Consider the following 21,588-nt stretch of genomic DNA (forward strand, 5'->3'; position numbering starts at 1 on the left):
TATACAATAATACAGCTCATGGATGTAAGTCTTATACTACACTCATTAGTGCGTTACGAGTAAAAGATATGTAAAACTGCTACACCATATGTAATATCAATACTACAACTTTTACTGCTAATACTACTATTACGAATACTAGTGCTAATTTCAGTATTTCTGCCACTGCTACTATTCATTACTATACTAATACGACAGCAAATGCCACTACTGCTATTACTAGTGATACGAAAGGCGTGGGAGACCCGGGTTCGATTCCCGGCGGGAGCTCATGTGGTTCGGATTCCACGTTAATCAGTAGGTCCACGTCTCATATAGCCTCGCTGCTGAACGGGACGTTAAACTGAAAGTCAACTCAGCTAGTGATACGAAAACAAATCAATGAAAACTAAATCTGAGTTTTACGTCCCACAGTCATGCCGGCTAGGCTAAAGGAGAGTGTGATGATGAGAAATAAATGAAATGGTGGAATGAATAAAGTGGAGGGGAACGGGAGAACGCCTAGGAAACCCCCGCACACGGTGTTTATCCACCACAACGTTCACTTGGCGCGAGCTGGATCGAACTAGGGACTTCATGCACAAGAGGTGAACACTGAGCCACCGCTCCAGGAACACCTAATCGATCCTGGCGTCTTGGTGATTTATTTGATCATTATATTTTGTTATATTTGTAGTATCATACTATAAACAATACAGGAACATGTAACACCATTTGGTATTTGCCTTGCTAATTGAACATTACTACAAATTGCACTGATCTTATGAACACGCCAGTTCACGGTTTCGGCCTCCGTGGTCTATGGTAGCGTACCAAATTTACTTAGTAGGTTAAATACTTGACTTTATCATACGTTCTTTAGGTAACTACAGCTCAGGCCGTATGGATGGTGATGGGATGAATTAGTAGAATGAAAGCAGTGGGAGGAAACTGAACTACCCCGAGAACTCCCATGCATATGGTGGTTTGTCCACCACAAAGCTCACATAGCACGAGCAGGGCTTGATCCGACGACATCTAGCACCAGATGTGAGTGCTTTACCTACTGAGCCACCGTTGTCCCTCGTAGATCAAGCATCGGTTCACATTCTACGCAGACCGGCCATAATAACTAGCATTTCTTCGTTTTTTTTCTGTACTTAGAAGATAAATTCTGTATCACCAGACATGTCAACTCTGACGCGAAATCGTAGCAGTTGTAGTAGTAGTCGTAGTAGTAATAGTAGAATAATAGTAGTAGTATTACAATACTTTGCAGTCTTGAATAAAGAGTCAGTTTCTCAAACACATTACGATTAACATAGGCTCACAACATTAGTTTCCGATTCGTCTTTCAGTGTGTCCGGGCCGGCCCTATAGCATTTGTGTCCCACTCGAAATGTGCCTGGCCCGGTCTAGTTTGATAATACTTGAAACGGGCAGGGCCGGGTAATCCGCCGGGCCAAACGGGCGTGCCCAGCCCATGCAAGGCTCTGATCCATACATTAATCACGATATGGCACTTTTTGGTTATCGGACAGAACTTCACATAAATCTTCCTAATATGTAATTCCTCAAATCAAATACATCAAACAGCTTCCCTATTTAAGTTAACCAACTCCACTACTGCACGAACACTTACCGCCTTATGCAGAGTCGTTTTGAAGTATGATTAACATCATCCTAAAAGTCTGACCACCGCAGGAAACATGTTAGTCAGACCCTTTAGTATGGCACTAATCACGCGTCAGAACGACTCTGCATAAGGCCCTTAATCTTCTGTCACCCTAGATCACCTCACGAACTTCGGCAATGTTTTGGTCTGTAATGGCTGACCTTGGGAGCCCAGAATGTTCATCCACATTGTCCCTTCTTTCCGAAAACCGTTTATGCCATTCACACACACGTGCCCTCCAAAAGCCTCGGTTAACATTTGAAATGTTTCTGTGGCTGATATCTTAAACATCACAAGAAACCTGATGTTGATTCGCTGTTCAGTTTTTACAGTATATATATATATATATATATATTTTTTTTTTTTTCCGCAGGAGAATGCAGTTACACATGTTCACTCATATTGCATACTTCAAACCGTCACGACCGGTTGAGTCGAAACTGGCAGCATGGATAGAGGGGTGTGGGATTACCATCGAAACAGTTGTTGCCAACTTTAAGCTTTTTTTCAAGTTATGTACTTACTTTTTTCCCCTCACTTCGTATCGTATCTCCGGCGCAGGGCAATACTCCAGGGGGGGGGGAGGAAGGGATATACGCTTATCAGTATTCAAACATTTAGGAAACTGTCTGACCGAAATTTTCCTTATGGTTTACCACAGCCCTGTGTGCTCAGCACTTTGTAAGAAGGTGTTGTAATCTCTAATACGAAACACCAATAGTTTCGGATCTGCAATACCATGTCATGGATGACATCAAAGGTTTCTGGATCGGCGTTGTTGAAGGTGTGCCGGAGCGAAGTTTATCATAAATGAACATCTGACACTTTTGGAGATCTGGAACTCAATTTCTCACACCAGCATTAAAAGCTGCGAAGTTGTCATCGATTGATATCAAAATTAATTCTTTGCGGCAGTTTTCTTCTTGTGGAGGTACTCGATAGCTGCTGAGTCCTTCTGCCCCTGTTCCTTTGTCATGCCTATTAACAAGACAGTTGTTTTGATTTGCGGACCAATTATGGAGCCAAGATATAGACGAGAATTCCGTATGTATCATGAATACATTTTGTGCTAACTACGATTATTCATATCAATTAATGATATTTTACTAAATATTTAATGTAAGAGGACAATAATAATATCCAATCCATAACAATACAATGCAGTACTTAACGAGCTTTCGGGATCTTTTATATGGCACCAATCCATTCGCATTATAACACAATGCAACCTTTATAGGAGCAGCTAGTTATCTGCATTTTTAGACTTCTAAACTATATCTAAGGATGGGAAGTCTTATCGAACGGTATATACGTCTGTCGTCTCGCCATATCTATGGACAGGTATCACAGCAAAATCTGTAAGATACATCGAGGAACTTTTAATATAGAATTAGTGTCTCAAGAATAGATTAATCTCAAGTCTTTATTCATAATGAAAATGGTAGAAGTCACCATGTCCGGCTTAACCTTAAAAGAAAGGAACTTTTCCTCGTAGACGACGACGTTTTAAGTAAATCCTACACCGATTCCAGGGCTCATAGCAAGTTTTTTTTTTTTTTTTTAAAAAAAAACTAAAAGTTACTTTTTTGGGAGGTAAAGTGACTTTTTCGTGTGATTTATGTTTGGTATTGGCAGTTTTTTTAAGAAAAATATAAAAATAAATGGAAAAGGCAGAAACTTGTCACTCATTACTCTTCTGAAAACTTCAGTACTTGCTGTCACATTTAGAACAGTCAATTTTATTCTCACTTCAGCTTTGATTCTTTCTAAAGCACAGTGGATGGTTGGTGAATGCTTAAGCTCTCAAGGTGGGTTTGAGAACCCTTCTGTGTCTATTCTTTCTTCTATCATAATAGTCTTTTAGTTTTCTCTCGTAATAGTTAGCGCTCCGCTCAACGTTGTATGTGTGTGTTTGTGTGGTTCATCATATTCGTCTTGTGTTATGCTTCTTGTATGTTCTTAAGAGTAGGTGATGAATTTGAATATTTCATGGCTTTGAGAACTCTCAATGCTAAGTTAAATATAATGTCTGGGATGAAGAAATTCGGAAATAGGCTAGAACTGGTTCCACTTACTCAGAAGCTTCTTACATCTGCTAAGTCTGCTTACCGTAACTGCAAAGCATACTTAGAAAACCTAAGAAACGAGGAAGCTCAAAAAGAAGAAGTAAAGAAGAAAAGATGAAACGAAACCACAAACAAAGAGAGAGGTGATGGAGAAATTGACAAAGGAAAAAAGGGCCATGATGAGACTTTGGTCACTTTTTCGTGTGCTTTTGGTCACTTTAGTCACTTTTTCATGTGCTTTTCGTCACTTTTCAACTATTTACAAGAGGTCAGACCACTATGAGCCCTGCAATACATCTTTATTAATTCCCTTATTATTCACAGTGAATAGAAATCAACCAACTCTGTTCAAGCTTTATTGATTCGTAAATGTTAGGTAGTATTATTATTGGCTTTGAAATAAGTTCCCGGATGCTGTTGCAGTAGAAATGAGAAGAATGCAATAGGCTACTCTTATGATATTAGCATAAGTTATATAAGGTAGTAACCAGCCCTTAGGATTCGGTGCTACAATGATGGACAAATTGCTCCAATCATAACGTAACATAGTAACTTATCGGTGAATTCACTTGCAGAAATCCTCTGATACGCAAAGTTCTACTTTATTGAATATAGGACACCCAGGTATATTTTAATAATTAGAAATTCTGTATTACCAAACTGACGCCATGTTAAAGGTTACTTCAGATGTGCACGGTTATCTTTAACTTTGTGAGTACGTTTCGCGGTATTAATAATACACAACTTTAAAAATTCCTTACAAAACGATAGTTCATCATCTGTAAATATTTTTCAATCCAAAAATGAATCAGACTAGATTGTTAAGTCCTCTTAAACAGCCTCTCTTTTCCTATGGTGTCGGACCTAGCGCGGGATCTGGGGCAAACGCCTCACTTGCTTCATCAACGGAATGGCCTTGACTATTCAAATTATAATCTTTCAGGACCTGTAAAACATTATCCATAGATGAAACTAATTCAATATTTGACACAATCCTTTGCAAATGATGATCCGTCAAGGACCGCAAATGATTTTGTTTGAGGGTGACCTAGAAATCAAGTAGGTTCGTTGCTGGTATATCTATCTGCGGAAGCTCTAGTCAATATATCAAGAATGTCTTTGGTAAATGCGCAAGATTTTGTCACTGCACGAAAGACAGAACATAGGTCGGGATAAAAAGGATATTCATTCTCAGGGAGTACTTGAAGAAAATATTTCATCTTGTAGGGTAAGGATTGATTTGGTTTAAATTTTAAAAGTAAGTGAATACTAGTTAGAATTTGCATATACGAGGGAGGATCAAATGAAAACAAAAGTATATTATACATTTCAAATATTGTGCTATTGCTTTGAAAGTTGACAATATTGTTTCTAACAGTATTCTCTTTCTTCAATAGGTGGCAGAAGAGTCTAGTCAAACAAGTGCCAGCACAGAAGCAGTTTCAAGATGACCGCCCCACTGTCCATATGCACCGCATTAGAACAGCGTTCGGTGATCCAGTTTTTGAGTAGTGAAGGTGTGAAACCAATTGAAATTCATCGCAGGATGGCAGCAAAGTATGGTGATTCGTGTTTGTCCCTGCAGCAAGTATACGAGTGGTGTAGGAAGTTTAAAAGTGGCGTAACATCTGTGGAGGATGCTCCTCGACCGGGACAGGCTCACCGCGTAGTGACCGACAACAACATTGCGCTAGTGGAACAACTTTCAGGCGTATTACCCTGAAAGAAATCGCAACAATAATGAAGATTAGCTTTGGTTCAGCTCAACACATTGTGCATAATGTTCTGCATTTCAATACGGTATCAGCAAGATGGGTCCCACGTCAGTTGACTGCTTAATTGAAAGATCGTCGCGTAGACACCTGTGAAGAACTTTTGCGTCGTTTCAACGCCGAGGGTGATGTATTTCTGGACAGGATTGTTACAGGCAATGAGACCTGGGTTCACTATCATCAAGCAGAAACCAAGAAAGCGAGCAAGGAATGGCGGCATAGCTCTTCGCCGAAACCAAAAAAATTCCGCACTCAACCATCAGCAGGAAAGGTCATGCTCACTCTCTTCTGGGATTCTAATGGAATAATTTTGGAACAGTACATGGAAAAGGGAATGACAGTAACCAGTGCCTCATATTCAAACATGAAAAAATCAACTTCGCCCTGCAATGAGGCGTAAACGGCGAGGAGTTTTGTCCTCAGGAGTACTCCTACAGCATGACGACGCCCGACCGCATACTGCCCGTTTGACCGTTGAGACTATCGATGACATCAAATTTGAGTCTCATTCATCCACCCTATTCACCAGACCTTGCCCCCAGTGACTCATTTGTTTGGACCACTCAAAGAAGCGATGGGCGGCAAACATTTCGATCATGGGCGGCGATTATGGGGGCAGTGGCCCCCCACTTTTTTTGAAGTAATCCATTAATGTATATAATTTCATTTGGAAGTTAAAGTTTTCGTATGTATTACTGTTTTATAGAAAAAAATGTTGCCATATAATATTTGCCGTTGCGAGAGTACGTATTGGTTGTCTTCTCGCGAAGTTAAGAAAGCTACAAGAATTGTGTTTTAATTGCCACGGAAAATAACCCAAAAATTGACCTATTGGAGCACAACAATTCCAGCATACTTTCAATTCAGGGATATAGAAGCAAAACTTGCTACATTCATTTTTCAATTTTCTTAGGAAACGAAGAAGTGACGCCCTTTTGTTACAGAATTGTTGAACAGTTTTTTTTTTTTTTTTTTTTTTGTTTGTTTGTTTAGTGGTCACTGCTTAATACAAATGAGTGAAATGAACGACTAAAAAAAAAAAAAAAAGCAACAATTCTGAAAACATGAGGGCGTCACTTTTTCTTCGTTCCCAGACAAAATTCAAAAATGGATTTAAGAGATTTTGCTTCTATATCCCCTTCTTACAAGAGTTCGATATGTTAGTCAGCCGCTTTGAAACTAATTGAGAGAACGTTTCGCAAGAGAAAGAAGTATTTCACAGGGTATTCTTTAATTACACATAAATTGACAGTTCCTAAAATGTCTTCTCTTCTTTGTAAAGTAAGGAATATTGATTAAAAAGAGCGTAATAAGAAACAACTATCTTTTTCATTGTTTTGTAGTGTAATATACGAATGAAGTGGTGTGTTTAGGGGTGTACGAGTGTATATACAATGGAATTCAGTGAATTCAACACAATTCTAGGTTTTAGGATTATTTTCTATAACTGAAGTTTGGAGTGATTCTAAGTATTATTGTGCTTTAATGTGTTCCAAGAAAGTGAAAACTGCATCTAATGGCAGCGAACATGTTTCGGGAAGCTGCAAAAGAAAATCATGCTTTAAATGCCGTAGCATATGCTTGTAGTATTTACTGTCTTTCATTTTCTAAGAGTAATAACATACATTTAATAGCATGTGTGGAATTAAAAATTAAGATGTTCATTAATCCCCAGTTTCAATGTAACTTCTACAAAACAAGACTCGTTATTCATTACTATGTTTAATATTATTCTTTCTATTTATTTGTTTTGTAAATTTGTTATTAAATAATCTGATTACACAATTTTCCAGACAAAATTTTAAGATATTCATGAGCAGGGAATCAAATCTCTTCTTACACTTTCGTTGTTTAAGAATACAAAGGAACAGTACCTACTTGCGTTGTTCTTGTCTATTTACTTAATAAAATATGAAATGCAATATACGGTATTTAACCGAAAAAGATAATATCCTAATAGTTATACAACCTTTCGTCAAGCAAAGTGTTAGAAATAACCAGGGAAACTAAGATTGATATACAAATATTCAGATCATGTCTTGCCCCTCCACTTTTAATGTCCAATCGCCGCCACTGATTTCAATAGTGATGAAGAGGTGAAAAATGCTGTGCACGAGTGGCTACAATCTTGATCAAAAGAATTTTTTCACCGAGTTTCCATACATTTTCGAAACGGTGGAACACTTGCATTGAACGTCAAGGAGACTACGTTGAAAAATAAGAGGTAAGACTTCCTTTTCATTGTTACATTCTAACATTTATTGAAGTTTTAAGGTTTTCATTTGATCCACCCTCGTACTTTGTGTCAAAATACTAATTATAAGTTTGTAATTACATCATTAAATAATTATTAGCAGTATCTATTGAAACTTGTCAAAGAGCACCAGGGAATAGTGACACCAAGTTCACGAACTACTGATCTGAACTAGGCAGCACCAATGACTGGTACTAAAACGAAAAAAAAAAAAAAAAAAAAAAAAACCACCTTAGAAGTTAAACTGGCATAAGTTCCGATTACTTAAAAATGAGGAAGAATCGGTGTGCTAATTGAATATTTTACACAGGGGAGAATATTTTACGGAATTCATCCATACACATTCCTAGCAATGTACTAACTTACCATTTCCGGGCGAAGCAGATATATTAGAGTGAAGACTGGATATATTCTTGGGACGCTTGATTGAATAAAATCACTTCTTATCTATTACCGTCAACACTCCAGTGATCACAGTTAAAACCGGAAGTTGCTAATTTTCTGCCAGAGGAAATCGCTTCTCGCTTTCTATTGAGTTATTTTCTTTTATGGCTATCAACGTTAAGCCCGAGAGTTGTTTATATCTGAAAGTTCTGGTTTGAATGTGAGGTTAAGAGAGAGAGAAGATAGTACCTATTCTTAGAACGCTAAATTGATTTTTAAAAAACGCTTCTCGCCATATCTTATTTTTGATTTGTGTAAATTAATATTGACACTTAGAGTGGTAGTGGATTTCTACCACTTCCAGTTTTAGTAGAGAGTAAAGGATATAGATGAAATATATTTTTGGGACACTTAATTGCAGAAAAACATTTCTCGATATGTTCACAACTTCAGTTGTGCTCTATAGTAATAACGTATTAAAACTGGTTATGGTTTATTTCGATCACTTCCGGTTTGAATGTTGCCTCCGAAAGTGAATTTGACTCCTAACTTTTCACCCTCGATATCGTGACCAAATTTTGTGATGATCCATCAAGATTGTTTCGCCTCGTGGACGGATACACGGACAGAGCAAATATATAACTGAGTTTTGATAAAACAATATCCTTATGATTTATTCCTAATTGTTAGTACCTTGTCTACAAAGTGAAAGTTATTTCCGGTTTCTATCCTCATGAATATTAAAAAAATAAATAAATAAAATAGTGAGGTAAAGTTGCCCCTGCCAGGGATGAAAATTTTCTTCAAGGTGGCATACATTTTTCCAGTGCGGAAGTCTCTGGTAATCCTCCGTCAATTTGCACACTGAAAGGAATGAATATTGTACTTCAACTCATTTTAGTGACAATTTATTAACATCTATAGACCCTTAAAAAAAGAAAAAGTGCTCAGGTTATTCGTTTCCTTAATGTTTGGGAAATCGTCGGATACAAACAATGATCAATTAGCGACTTTCTAAATCGTGACTTCTTCTGAAAAAAGAATTGATGATTTTGAGTTTAACCTGTTCACGGATATGGCATTAAATGATGCCACATATTTATCGCGAAAATAATCCGATTTTTTTTCACGAAGAAGAGTGCGAACTGAAGGTAAGTAAAAATAATATTCTGAAGCACTTGTTTTTACTTCCCTTGAGTTCGCATTCTTCTTCGTGAAAAAAATTTCGGATTATTTTCCCGATAAATATGTGGCATCATTTGATTCCATATCCATGAAGAGGTTAACGCCCCTTTCAGCAACGAGACTATATGAGACGGGACCTACTGATTAACATGTAATCCGAACCACATGAGCTCCCGCCGGGAATCGAACCCGGGTCTGCCACGCCAAAGGCAAGTACGCTAACCACTTAGCCACGAAGGAGCTCTCTCCTGAAGAAAGAAAGAAAAAAATAAAATCAGAAATTGTAACCCAGGAACACTGGAAAAATTATGAATCTCAACACAAAGAAAGTAAAACCCGACGGCTATCGAAACAACTGCAGAACTATCTTTTAATTTATTGATAGCTAATGAACTTCTTAAAAAGTTTTTTTTTTCTTCTTTTTCAAGAGGCATGTGTGTTTTAACTAGAACGAAGTTTTCTTCTTCGGCAAGGTACTATGTATTTTGTTCTGAAACTAGCATTGCATTAGGTAATTAAATAGGAACTGAATATTTCGCTCCACGAGTCGGGAATGCTTCACTATCCTGAGTTTTCCCTCTAATAATTTTAAGGGACTTAGAAAAACTGAAGCACGCAATTATATTTTGGAGAAGTATACATACTACCTTGGCTCCCTTGCTAGAATTCTTCATTGCCTCCTTAACGCGTATGCTTCTCGTGCAAAGATTTTCTGGCACAGTTGTTCAGCGATGTGATTTTGTGGTGAACAGCATCGAGTTTCCTGAGGGTTCCCCGTGCTACAACTCTCATGTAACATTTATCACTAGTCTTTAGGTTAAAAACTAAGGAAATTTAAAGATGATTTAATTTTCTGATCGCCGTTCTGTTCGGTTTTTTTGGTTTGAAATATTAGGTTATTTTGTAAGATATTTCTCATTAGAAGAGGGATACTTCAATTTTATAAGCAGGGGTCGCGGTGGCTCAGTGGTAGAGCGTTCACCTTCAGTGCTTGGGGTCCCTGTTTCGATCCCAGCTCGCGCCGTGTGGACTTCGTGGTGGACAAACACCGTGCTCGTGGGTTTTCTCCGGGTTCTCCCGTTTCCTCCCACTTTCTTCCTTCCACCATTTCACTCATTTCTCATAATCACCGTCTCCTGTAGTCTAACTGGCATAACTGTGGGACGTAAAACTCAAAGATTTCATTTCATTTCAATTTTATAACTGAATATTCAAGAGCATATGCAAGGTGGTCCATAAATCACTTTAAAAATGTTATACTCATACTTGGAAATTATATTTTTGAGTTTAACGTCCCATGAGTATCGCCATTAGGCTAAAAGAGACTGAGTGATTGTGAAGTTAATTTTTATGCTCTCCCACCGGTAATCGAACTCTGTACCACATGCACCAGACACACGCGCTACCGATTGGACCGGAGGGGAGGGCTAATATTATACTTAATTACAAATGCAACAAGGTTTAAATCCTTCATAAAATTACTTCTTACAACATATTGTGCATAAACCACACCTTAACATACTATTTACCTTAATCAGCTACTAATAGTCTAAGTCTACTGAGAATTGAATAACATAATATCAAGCAACTTGTGGCCTAGTGTATAACATCAGTAATGAAACTGAATTATCAAGAAACGCTAGTTTTAATGAGTACTACAATAAGCAAAGCTGCCAAACATGAGACCTATAGAAACACTGAAGAAAGCAGCAAGCGATCCATTTATTAAGTGCAAATGGCTTTCTGCAAAATGGTAGACATTGATTGCCAACCCTTTCTGCCTGGGTTTCAGATTCCAAGACCTATGGCCCCATTTCTTTGATGTTATCATGATTCGATATGTGAAACAAGAACTACTGAAATGTACATATATGAGGCTATTAAATGTTGATGTGGCAGAAGCAAATCTTGTTGTAAGCAAAAGTATCGACATTGGATTTGCTGCCTGACGTTTTCTCGCTCAAATAGGAATAACAGAAACTGAATTTTTCACTACTTCCGATGGATCCTAACTTCTATGATTACCCAACTTAAACAGAGCAGTTCTTTGAAGTGCAAAGCACTTAAAGATCGATCTTTATTAGGTCGTAAAGTAGTAGTTCAACATTCACCCCATGTAGGCCAGAAAAGATTGTCCTGGACCAGCCATGTGCAACAGCCTATTGAACCCTTTCAACCGGACCACCTGACTCGTTATTGAATGTATTTCTTACGTAATCTCTTAAACTGAACTGAACTGATTTTTCTTTTCCTGGATAACTAATACCCATCTTCAAAATATTCTCCGCATTGGAACATCCAGTTTACCACTGTGCATTGAGAGACTAGTTCAGAACATGAAGGGTCAAGTTTCCACTAAAATGGTAAATTAATAGATTTTTCTGCTTTTCTTTAGTAAGTAAATATGTTGATTACCGTTATAACAGATTTTGTGTTCCTGTTATATTAGTGTACGATGAGTGAGTTTCTTCATTGAATACATACGACCCTCGAGACAGTAAGTCCTCTGTGATTGGCCCACACCTTGTTCCAACTTGCATATGCTTGTTCTACATGAACTTCATGTGTCTGACATCATAAATAATGTGCTTACTGAAAACTTTGGGAAATAATGCATGTCTTTCTCCAGTCTAAACATCAGAACTTCAACAAACCCTTCCACAGTTGTAAGGAATGCGTTATTGTTCCACAGTTGTTGTTGCTTACAACAAGTTTGTTGCTGACATTAAGGGTTTTCTGTCAATAAACCACCCTTAATAGAAAATATGCATGGAAAGACCATTGTAGCAGAAAGACATAGTGATAACCAGGTACAATAGACAGGAAATGATGAACACTTGTAAATCACCCAAAAATGCTGCTTTAGGTGAAAGACACCAGAGACGCTATGAAGAGTATGTGTACGAGCAGAAGGAAAAGATAAGTGAGTACAACAAAAAGGAAGCTGCGTGGAGAAAATTGGATGCACAGCTTAGAGACTTGTAAGTAGCAACCCCAAAATAAAAAAGAAATTTTAGAATGTATATTTTTTTAATCGATTAGTAAATCAATTATAGGATGTTATTATACTTTTCAAATATTTTAGTACCTATTTTTTTCAAAAACTCTTTTTTATTTTATTTTGCCATTTTACCTGCCGTTTTTTTGGTTTTTATTTCGCAATTTTGTCAGCCATTTTGAGCTTTTCATTTTACCATTAATTCCGGGTTCTTAGTATAAGTGACCTATTTAGAATGCCTAGTGCTTTTTTTAGTCTTTGTCCCATTTCTTCATTTTATCCACCCCCCCCCCAAAAAAAAAAAGTCAGACTATAGCATCGAAATACACCGAGTCTCGACAAGCATGTGGGAAAGGAAACATAAAATTCTATAACGATAGAAACTGTATTTAATTATGACTAAAAGTAGAACTGAAGGTAATAAGATATCTTTTAAAAAACATGCTTTCTTTGAAAAAAAAAATAAGAAAAATTAGTAAATAGGAAAAGTATGTGCAGCGCTCGCATTCTTCTTTTAGTGATGCACAAATAAAATTTTTTTAAAAGTAATTTTCTTGAAAACATATTTTTTTTTACTTTTTAGTATAATTTACTTTATTTTTTTTTTGTTAATTTTTTTAGAGAAAAAGAAAGGATGTTTTTTTCAAAAAGTATTATTTTTACTTTTGCTTCCTTTTTTCTGTATGTGTAAAGGATATGTGACAAGTACAATATGAAGTTTACAATATGATAATTATCTAACAGCACAGACCTAGAGATATAAACTAGAAATATTGAAGAAAAGCAGAGATATTTCTGTAGTGCACATCTGCTTGATTATTACACGGAATCAATGATAATCGGCCATTCCATGCAAAAGTAAACCTTGTAGTGAAATTTTCATGTTGTTGGTATTTAACTGAAAATATGCCTTAAGTTAGCGAAGAATGTGTATCATTCACTGAAAAAAAAAAAAAAAAATAAACGCAATTAAAATTTGTTTTGTCCAATTTTGGCAGTTTGAATTTACTGAACTGCCTGTGCATTGCCGGGAAATATTTCAGGCGTTTGTTGGCAACACTTATTTATCCATGTTACTGACTTTGAGAAAGCAACGCTTGGAGGGGAAAATTCATTGTCTGTTGTGTGTATGATGCAGTGTTCGGCAGTGGATTATCACTTCTGATTCTCCTAGAAATAGCTCAGCACTTAAAAGTGTTTCGGATGTCCCGTCCGTAAGAAAAAAGGTAAAGAAGTTCTTTTTATGTTCTGTAGAGTAATAATAACGTTCTGAAAACACACATGTAAAGGAAGAAATGTAATTTCAATTTAATTTCAAAGTGTGATCAACCAGCGATTCATATTTAACAAATAAACGAATTAAGAAAATGTGTCCCGTCCGTAAGAAGTACTCAATACAGTTACTATTTGTTGTCATCACTGAAAGAGGGGCTACAATCCTCAGTAATGCAACTATACAAAAGGTTCAAGATTTCTACAGCCGTGACGACATAAGTAGGCAAGCTCCTGGAAAGCGCAATTTCAAGAGCGTTAAAACTGATAATGGAAAAATTAAAAACAAAAAACAAAAGCGATATCTTTTAATGACAGTAAAAGAAACATTTGTTTTGTTTCGTACAGAGTATTCTGAAATTAAAGTAAAGAAAAGTAAGTTCTACGAATTGAGACCAACACACATTATGCTTAGTTCTAAAATGTCACATAATGTTTGTGTCTGTAAGCTTCACGCGAACTTCAATTTCATTGTGAGTGAACTGGTCAAGGAATACATGGTTTTCCTAAAACCACCAAAGATCTTAAAGGCCTTTGCTGTGATGTGTCCAACGAAAATTGCATGACTGGAAACTGCCAGCTTTGTACAACAGATCTTTCAGCTTTTGTTGGTAGTGATTGTGATTTAAGTGAAGAAATTTTTTGGAAGCAGTGGGTTGATGTGAACGGACGCCCAACTCGTTGTACTGTCCATAGGACTGTTCTAGATGCAGTAAATGTGATACGAGAAAGCTTGTTAAAATTTAAGACTCACTGCTTTGTTAAGATGACCCAGGAATCTTACTTTCAAATGAAAAAAGAGAACTTGAAGTGTGGTGTAGTTGTTCTGCAAGTAAATTTTGCAGAAAATTATTCCTGTGTGGCACAAGACGAAATACAGAGTGCACACTGGAACGAAACTCAAGTCACTATCTTTCCTGGTGTGGCCTGGATGAAGAATTCCAAGCAGTGCTATGCGATTATTAGTAACAATACGAGCCACGGCAAGTCCTGTGTGTGGGTCTTCTTGAAAACTTTAATTACTGACTTAAAGGCAAAACACAAAATTGAGCATATGAATGTTTTCTCAGATGGAACTTTTTTGCAACTTCTCACGGGAAAGAAGCCGTGGACGGTGTAGGAGGCACACTCAAGAGAATGGTGTGGGAAAGGGTTAAGTCTCGACAGATGGAGGTTTCTACAGCAAGGGGAATTTTCAAATGCTGCACTCAGCTTTGTAAGCCCGACGGAATTCAGTTATTCTTCGTTGGTGAAGAAATTGTGAGTGAACACAGGGATATTCTCGAGAAAAGGTGGACCCGCATTTGTTCTATGCCGCAAGTTCAGTCTCGACATTACTTTCGCCCTGTTGATGAGCGTCAGATTGAAACCGGAAGAACTGTTTATTGTGAGACAAGTTGTTACGAAGTGTGGAAGCACGCTGAGCTAGAATCTTCAGATTTAGATCCAAGTGAAGAGATTGAAGACCGTCCGAAAGGAGCGCGAGTGAAATTCAGTGATATTTACTCGGATTCCGGATAATAATGTGATAACCCCCAATAAGTTAAGCAGAGTGACATTAAAAGTAGCCAAATTGGTTAAAGTGTTCGACGAAATTAAACACACACACAAACAATTGTTGTCACTTCAGGTGGTCTTGAGAAGAATGATGTTATTGAAATTTTGTACGTGATTCCGAGTTTGCTAAATATTTTAAAATGTGATTTCAACTGTTTACATCCAAGTGAAAAAATCTGTCAAGTTACAAGTCTCATCCAATCCCCTTGTGTTAATATCGTAGGCCAGACGGAATATTTGTAGTTTTCTAATAATATTGCAAATTTAAAAGAGTAACATGCTATGTACTTTTTACATGTAGTTGTGTTAATTTTTAAAAGAGTTCAAGTGCATAATTCCTTTTTGTTTCTCGAATCTGTAAACATTATGTCTAGTTTTAGTTCTTTTGTGGGTAATAACTAAGTAAAGAGGGTTCTAAGAAGTCCTTTTTAGCTATTATTTTTTTGTCCCGTCCGTAAGATAATTCTTGGTCCCGTCCGTAAGATTACTAACTCTTTTTTTATTGAGTGAAATATAAATTTTCTCAGATGAAACGTGAGGAAACGTGTAGGTAAATAGTTTAAACCCAAAAGGAAAAAAAATAAGCTTGCTAAAATTTTGCAATTCGCAGAAAATGACGCTCAAGTTGACGTCTACAACAACATGTGTCCAAAAAATGTCCCGTCCGTAAGTTTAGTTACTGATCATCATAAAGGCAGTAAAATCGATTTCTGTTATTAAAAAATAAGGTTAGATAAAAAGAACCCAGCTACCAATCTTAAGATATATAAACAATCCTCTATATTTCACAGAATTTTGTTTTTTTGTTACAATCGTGAGCTAAAATGTCCAGTCCGTAAAAATGGAATGGCCGTAATGCAAAACAATATGATTTTGTGAACATTGGTTGCAGATTCTTTATTATTTTGTTACAATATTCTCATCTATCGCCAATTTAACACATGGTCTCGGTTAATGTTTTTAAAATGATTCTGTTTCTTGCTCTTATTATTTCAGAATTTTGTACATGAATATATATTTTTTATAATAGATTCAACAAATAAAAATTACATTAATTTCATGGATAACAGTAGTTTTAAACTCTTCACCGCTACTATATTTGAAAGTAGCATTATTATCGTACTAGAATCGGAACACTATAATACATGAAAACTATAATACATGATAGAAGTGATGACTGTGCCGTTTGCTCATTGTCTGTACACCGTTTACAAAATACAATATTTCCCCACCCCTGTTCTAAAACTTTTCAGAATTATTTGGTCAATACTGTGAACGGATAACTCTCCTACAATTAACTTCCTTTATTTTGCGTATGCTGCAGTTAGTTTATTTTAATGTATTATCTTCAAGTGCGAACTGCGAACCTCAAAAACTTTCCTCTGATGTTTTCGTTACCAAATACGAACATAAGCAAACATTTTGGTAAAACGGAATGAAGAATTGAATAAAGACGTTATGTTGGTGCTAATAATAATAACCAAATGTGTGTAACTGAAAACTTTTCAACTCTTTCAGGATATCATTCCCAGAGAAATTGTCTCGCTCAGTTAGCAGATTATGTAGTAAGCAAAATACTGAAATTCATCAAATGTTCACTTGTATCAACACACCTCATATTACATTGATAGAAGTTTTTATCAAACTATAGATTATTGAAATTTATAGCAAGAATGATGAATTTGTAATCTAACTGGGCCCGAACACAATAATTCACAAACTGGCATCATTCGGTCAAATCTTATGTGAACATTAGGATATAAAAGTTGGTCTAAAAAAAAGTTGATAGCTCACATTCCATTATTAAATTTAACCAACGTGGCCGTGGAAAATACTTCTTGCTGTAGGAATCCCGCCAAAGGAGTTACACAATGACTTGGCCTTGATTTTGAGGGACAAGTAACCATCGCAGTAAGGTATAGAGAGTATAAATGTATAGTGAATTTTAAACGGAGTGTTTGGGCTCAAGAATGACTAAAGGTAATGCCAATAAATTTCTGTGACCACTTTCGAGATGATTGACATCATGATTATGAAAGGTTATTCTGAATGATTATGAAAACTTATTCTTGAAAACAAGGCCATTGGGGAGATGCGGTAAAATTGATTTCGAAAATGTCCAACTGTAACCAAAAGCGTGAACGAGTTCAGGATGGCGACAAACCTGGAAAAAGTCAGGGAATTTGAGAAGACCGGTAGAAATCAGGGAATGCTGTTAATAGTCAGGGAATTTCGAAGAATGAGATTTTATAATGTTCGATGTTAGTTGTTTCCAGCGGTCATATGCAGATAATAAGCATGTCAGTTTCCAATTATTCCAAGAATACGCCCAATCCTTCCTAGTTGTTAGGTCATTTTTTATGATGAGTTCGGGAAGTACCAGGTGACAAATTGTCTTCTCGCTGCAACATTTGCCGGAGCATCTTTTCACTAAGTAACATCAGACGGCAAAGCGGTAAGAAGTCACACGAAGGGTAAAAAGCGTATGCAGATGGTCACGTCCATCTGAATATTAGGAATAGTTAGTGCTTTTGTGAATCAAGAAAACAAGTCAGTACCTTCTTACATGAAATGTCATCCTATTTGTACCTCATTTGTACAGAATATGGGTTTCTGGTGATGCTGCTTCAACCTCATCCGAAGATCACTGACGTACTTAACAACGTGTTTTTTGTACAATACAGCTTTTCCCTTCGTAAGTCCGTTCCTTTTTATTCCTTGATGTTTCTATTCTTTTTTGCCCTGTTTTTAAGCTCCGTGAACAAGATTCCAGGGGAGAGTCGAAAGCTTGGAAGCTTAAAGGAAATTCAAGAATTACAGAAATTTGTAAGTTAATTAATAGAATTACTGAGCGTGGTTTTGCAATGTCTGACCCTATAATATGTGATATAGGAAGCTGCGGGTTACTTACTTTGCGCGGAGCATTTGAGCAATGAACTAGAGAATCGTTAAATTTCTAAGAGCTCTGCCTAACTTATTTAATGATATTCCAGCATGCCATGCCGAGTACACCTATAAAGGCTCAGAAAATTTTCCAGTGAATTTTTGTTCTTTGTTGGCTTGAAAATAGTAGTGTTGCTCAGAAAACCGTTGACATTTATCCCTATCTTCTGTTGTATGTTCAAGGTGTTAGGAAGTGTTTTGTTCTAATTCAAATTGAAAAACAGGAATAAGTCAATATTCTAGAACTCATTAGCATTTGGATGTCTTTGGCTTTCAGAGTACAATGGTTAATTAAGATATGTTAAAAATAATCTCGATTTCTCTCATGAACATTCAAATCTAGAAAGAGGATTTTCAATCAATGCACAATGTGTAGCAGATTATTTAAAAGAACAAGTGTTAGCAGGCCCGTATTGACGGGCGGGCCGGGCCCTCCCTAAATTTTTACTGGCCTCCCTAAAATTTTCACGGTAGGCTTGCAAATGAACTATAATATGATTGGATCGGATCCTCTTAACTTTTACCGGGCTTTCCTACATTTTGGGGCTGGCTACGGGCCTGAGTACAGTAGACATACTTCTGTATGGTACAGTAGCTCCTTTTGGTGACCTTGAAAAATTAGCCGTAAGGAAATCCATAATTCATCACGCTCGTTTTGCAGAAGCAACAAATCAACAACAACAGGAAGAGGAAAAGAACAACTTAATGCTGACAACAGGACAAAGATTATTTTGAACGAGCTTGAAGCCAAGAAGACTAAAGTAATGGAAGATACGCGCAATATTGATGAGACAATAAGGAGTTGTGAAGAAAATCTTCAAGTGACTACTAGGAAAATTGAAATACGTTATTTTCCTTACCCTAAGGATATGTCCTTAATGTAGTACACATAGTACATATTGTAAGAATCCCCACTTTACAGCATGAGCACATGTTATTCAAGCAACACGTGCTATTGTTTATAAGCAGCAGACGATACACAAAACCAAGAAGACAAGAAGAACAGCACGACGGGAACCGAAGAGGAACGAGCCGCCTAGAAATGGCCTATAAAAGTGGAACCAAAGAAGATGGAAGCATCTGTTGACCACTGATCGCTAATCCATACCTGCTCCGGAGGTCAACTTGGAGTACTACTCTGCCTAAAATCCCTGGAGGCTGCCTTGAGCGAAGGGGATTCCTAACCACAAATCAAACCTCACAAGGCTACCATGAGCTAAGGAGATTACCAAAGGATCAAATCCTGAAATCGCTGCAAGATGCTCTGGAGGCTACTATGAGCTAAGGTGGTTCCCGTATAAAATATTCCTTCCTTCACCTCTCTGGTCATAAGGAAGATTTAAGGTAACTTAGAAGACACAAAGACTATTTTGTAACAGTAAAATTAGGTGAAGGGCTAGAATCCAGAACTGTCATTGTCTCTACCCACACAAATATTACAATATAGTAGCCAGGTTTATGTACTCATATCTTCCCTTTTTCGGTGTGTCTCGCTGATTTTTTCCTTTCATATGTGATGAAATGAAACTTTCGTCATGTGACTAACGTAACAGATTAAATTTTCAGGGAAAATCTTTAGTTTCTTGCTTTGTATAGGAATTTCTATTAGGTAAGTATTGTGTAATTTCATAATAAAGTATTTGTTTCTATCTTATTTATTGTTCTAGTTGATTAGGGGGAAAATATATTACTTATGTATCGTCGTTGACCTGTTTACTTAGTCTTGTTTTGCCATAAACATAAGAAACTCTGTGTGGCTAATTACATATCAGGGAAAATTTTAAATAATGTTTTGGAAAACCGGGGAAAGTCAGGGAATTCTTTCCCGTAAATTTTGTCGCTACTCTGGAGTTGAATTTTAGTTCAATTTTAAGATGAGAACGATGGCTTTGTGCAACAAATTGTAATTGTGAACAAAACCTGGTTCAATTTTTACAATTCCATAACCAACCTACAGCAGCCGGAGGAATGGTGACACAGCGGTTATCCACGATCACGAAAGCAAGAAGCGTTGGATCTCCGACTAGAGAAATAAGGCAAGCTGACTTGGACTGCAGAAGAAGGAAAAAATATCAACATTTCGAACTTATTTTTTCTAAATTATTAGCGTAACATTTAGTCTGGTTTGGTTTATTTCATTTACTCTAAAATGAAAAATTTAAAATTTATGTCAAAATGACTTCATAGTTTACACTCTACACTAGTCAGAAAGTGTTGCCTAAAGTCGTTTACTAACCTGCTGACCCAAAAATATCTTGTTATATAGTAAAAAGTGAATGTTTTGAAAAACAGCCTGTAACTCAAGCAAAACTCTCAGCGATACGTCGGGACTATTTCATGAGTGTTAGTTTATCATGGGGTGGGTATAGTGGCAGGTGAGGGACCTTCGGCCATAAATTGTTTAGTGGCGCAATATACTTAAATCCGCCATTGAAGGTAAGCATACAGCTGTCTGCAGCAAAAGTCCTGATATGGTCTTCCAGAATTATGAGGGAATCCTCCTAGGACGGTTCATTCTTATTAGCATGTGTAAATTTCAATGTCCAATTCAAGCGTTCATTTATTCTTCAAAGTGCAACGTTACTTAACTGTATTAATTATTGATATGATACTTGGAAGATTGAGAAAAGATTTTAGTACCAAAGGCAGCACCTATGGGGATATTAGAAAAGGAGCTTCCGAAAAAGTTCTCGAATTTACACTTGATAAAATGCCATTGGAAGTTACTTTAAGTTTCCATTTTATTCCTTTAACAAGCGATTTCCTTCAGGTTTTCCTTTTTTTTTCTTTTTTTTTTTTCTAAATTCGGATTGACAGTTTCAGGTAAGGTGATTAGTTTACCATTGTAGTAAATAATTGATTATTGTAAAGACAATATTTCTATATATGTTATAAAATATCAAATTATAACGTGTAGTGAGAATGCTGTTAAGGTAGTTTGAAGGAACAAGTTTCACCAATAGATGTCACTACAGTCTTCGTCTCTCTCTCATGTATTTTTTACCTTTTACTAAAAGTTACAATTTTTCTTACTGATTTCAAGCTACATACATCAAATTTTTACAGAAGGAACTTCATAACCTATCGAAGGCAACAATCCGCGCCGACTTTTTATTTAGAATTTTCTTCATTGTTGAAACCGTATATTGTTAAAGATTTGGATATTCCGTTTCAACAATTAAGCCATTTCAACAATGAAGAAAATTCTAAATAAAAAATCGGTACGGATTGTTGCCTTCGATAGGTTATGAAGTTTCTTCTCTAAAAAATTGAAGTTGGTAGCTTGAAATTTGTAAGAGAATTCGTGAATTTTCGTGAAAGATAAAAAAATACATGAGGAAGATACGAAGACTGTAGTGACACATTGTCCCCTTAAACCAACCTTAAGATGTAATCTTATATAGCTGCGTTAAATATATACAGATTTTCAGGATGCGTTGCTGACTTGAACGCCTCTCCGTCTCTCCTCTGTTCTTTAATTTTTGCTTTGTTTATTCCCTACT

The sequence above is a fragment of the Thermobia domestica genome, chromosome 4 (genome assembly GCF_964235325.1).
Source record: "Thermobia domestica chromosome 4, izTheDome1.hap1.1, whole genome shotgun sequence".
Classification (NCBI taxonomy): Eukaryota; Metazoa; Arthropoda; class Insecta; order Zygentoma; family Lepismatidae; genus Thermobia; species Thermobia domestica.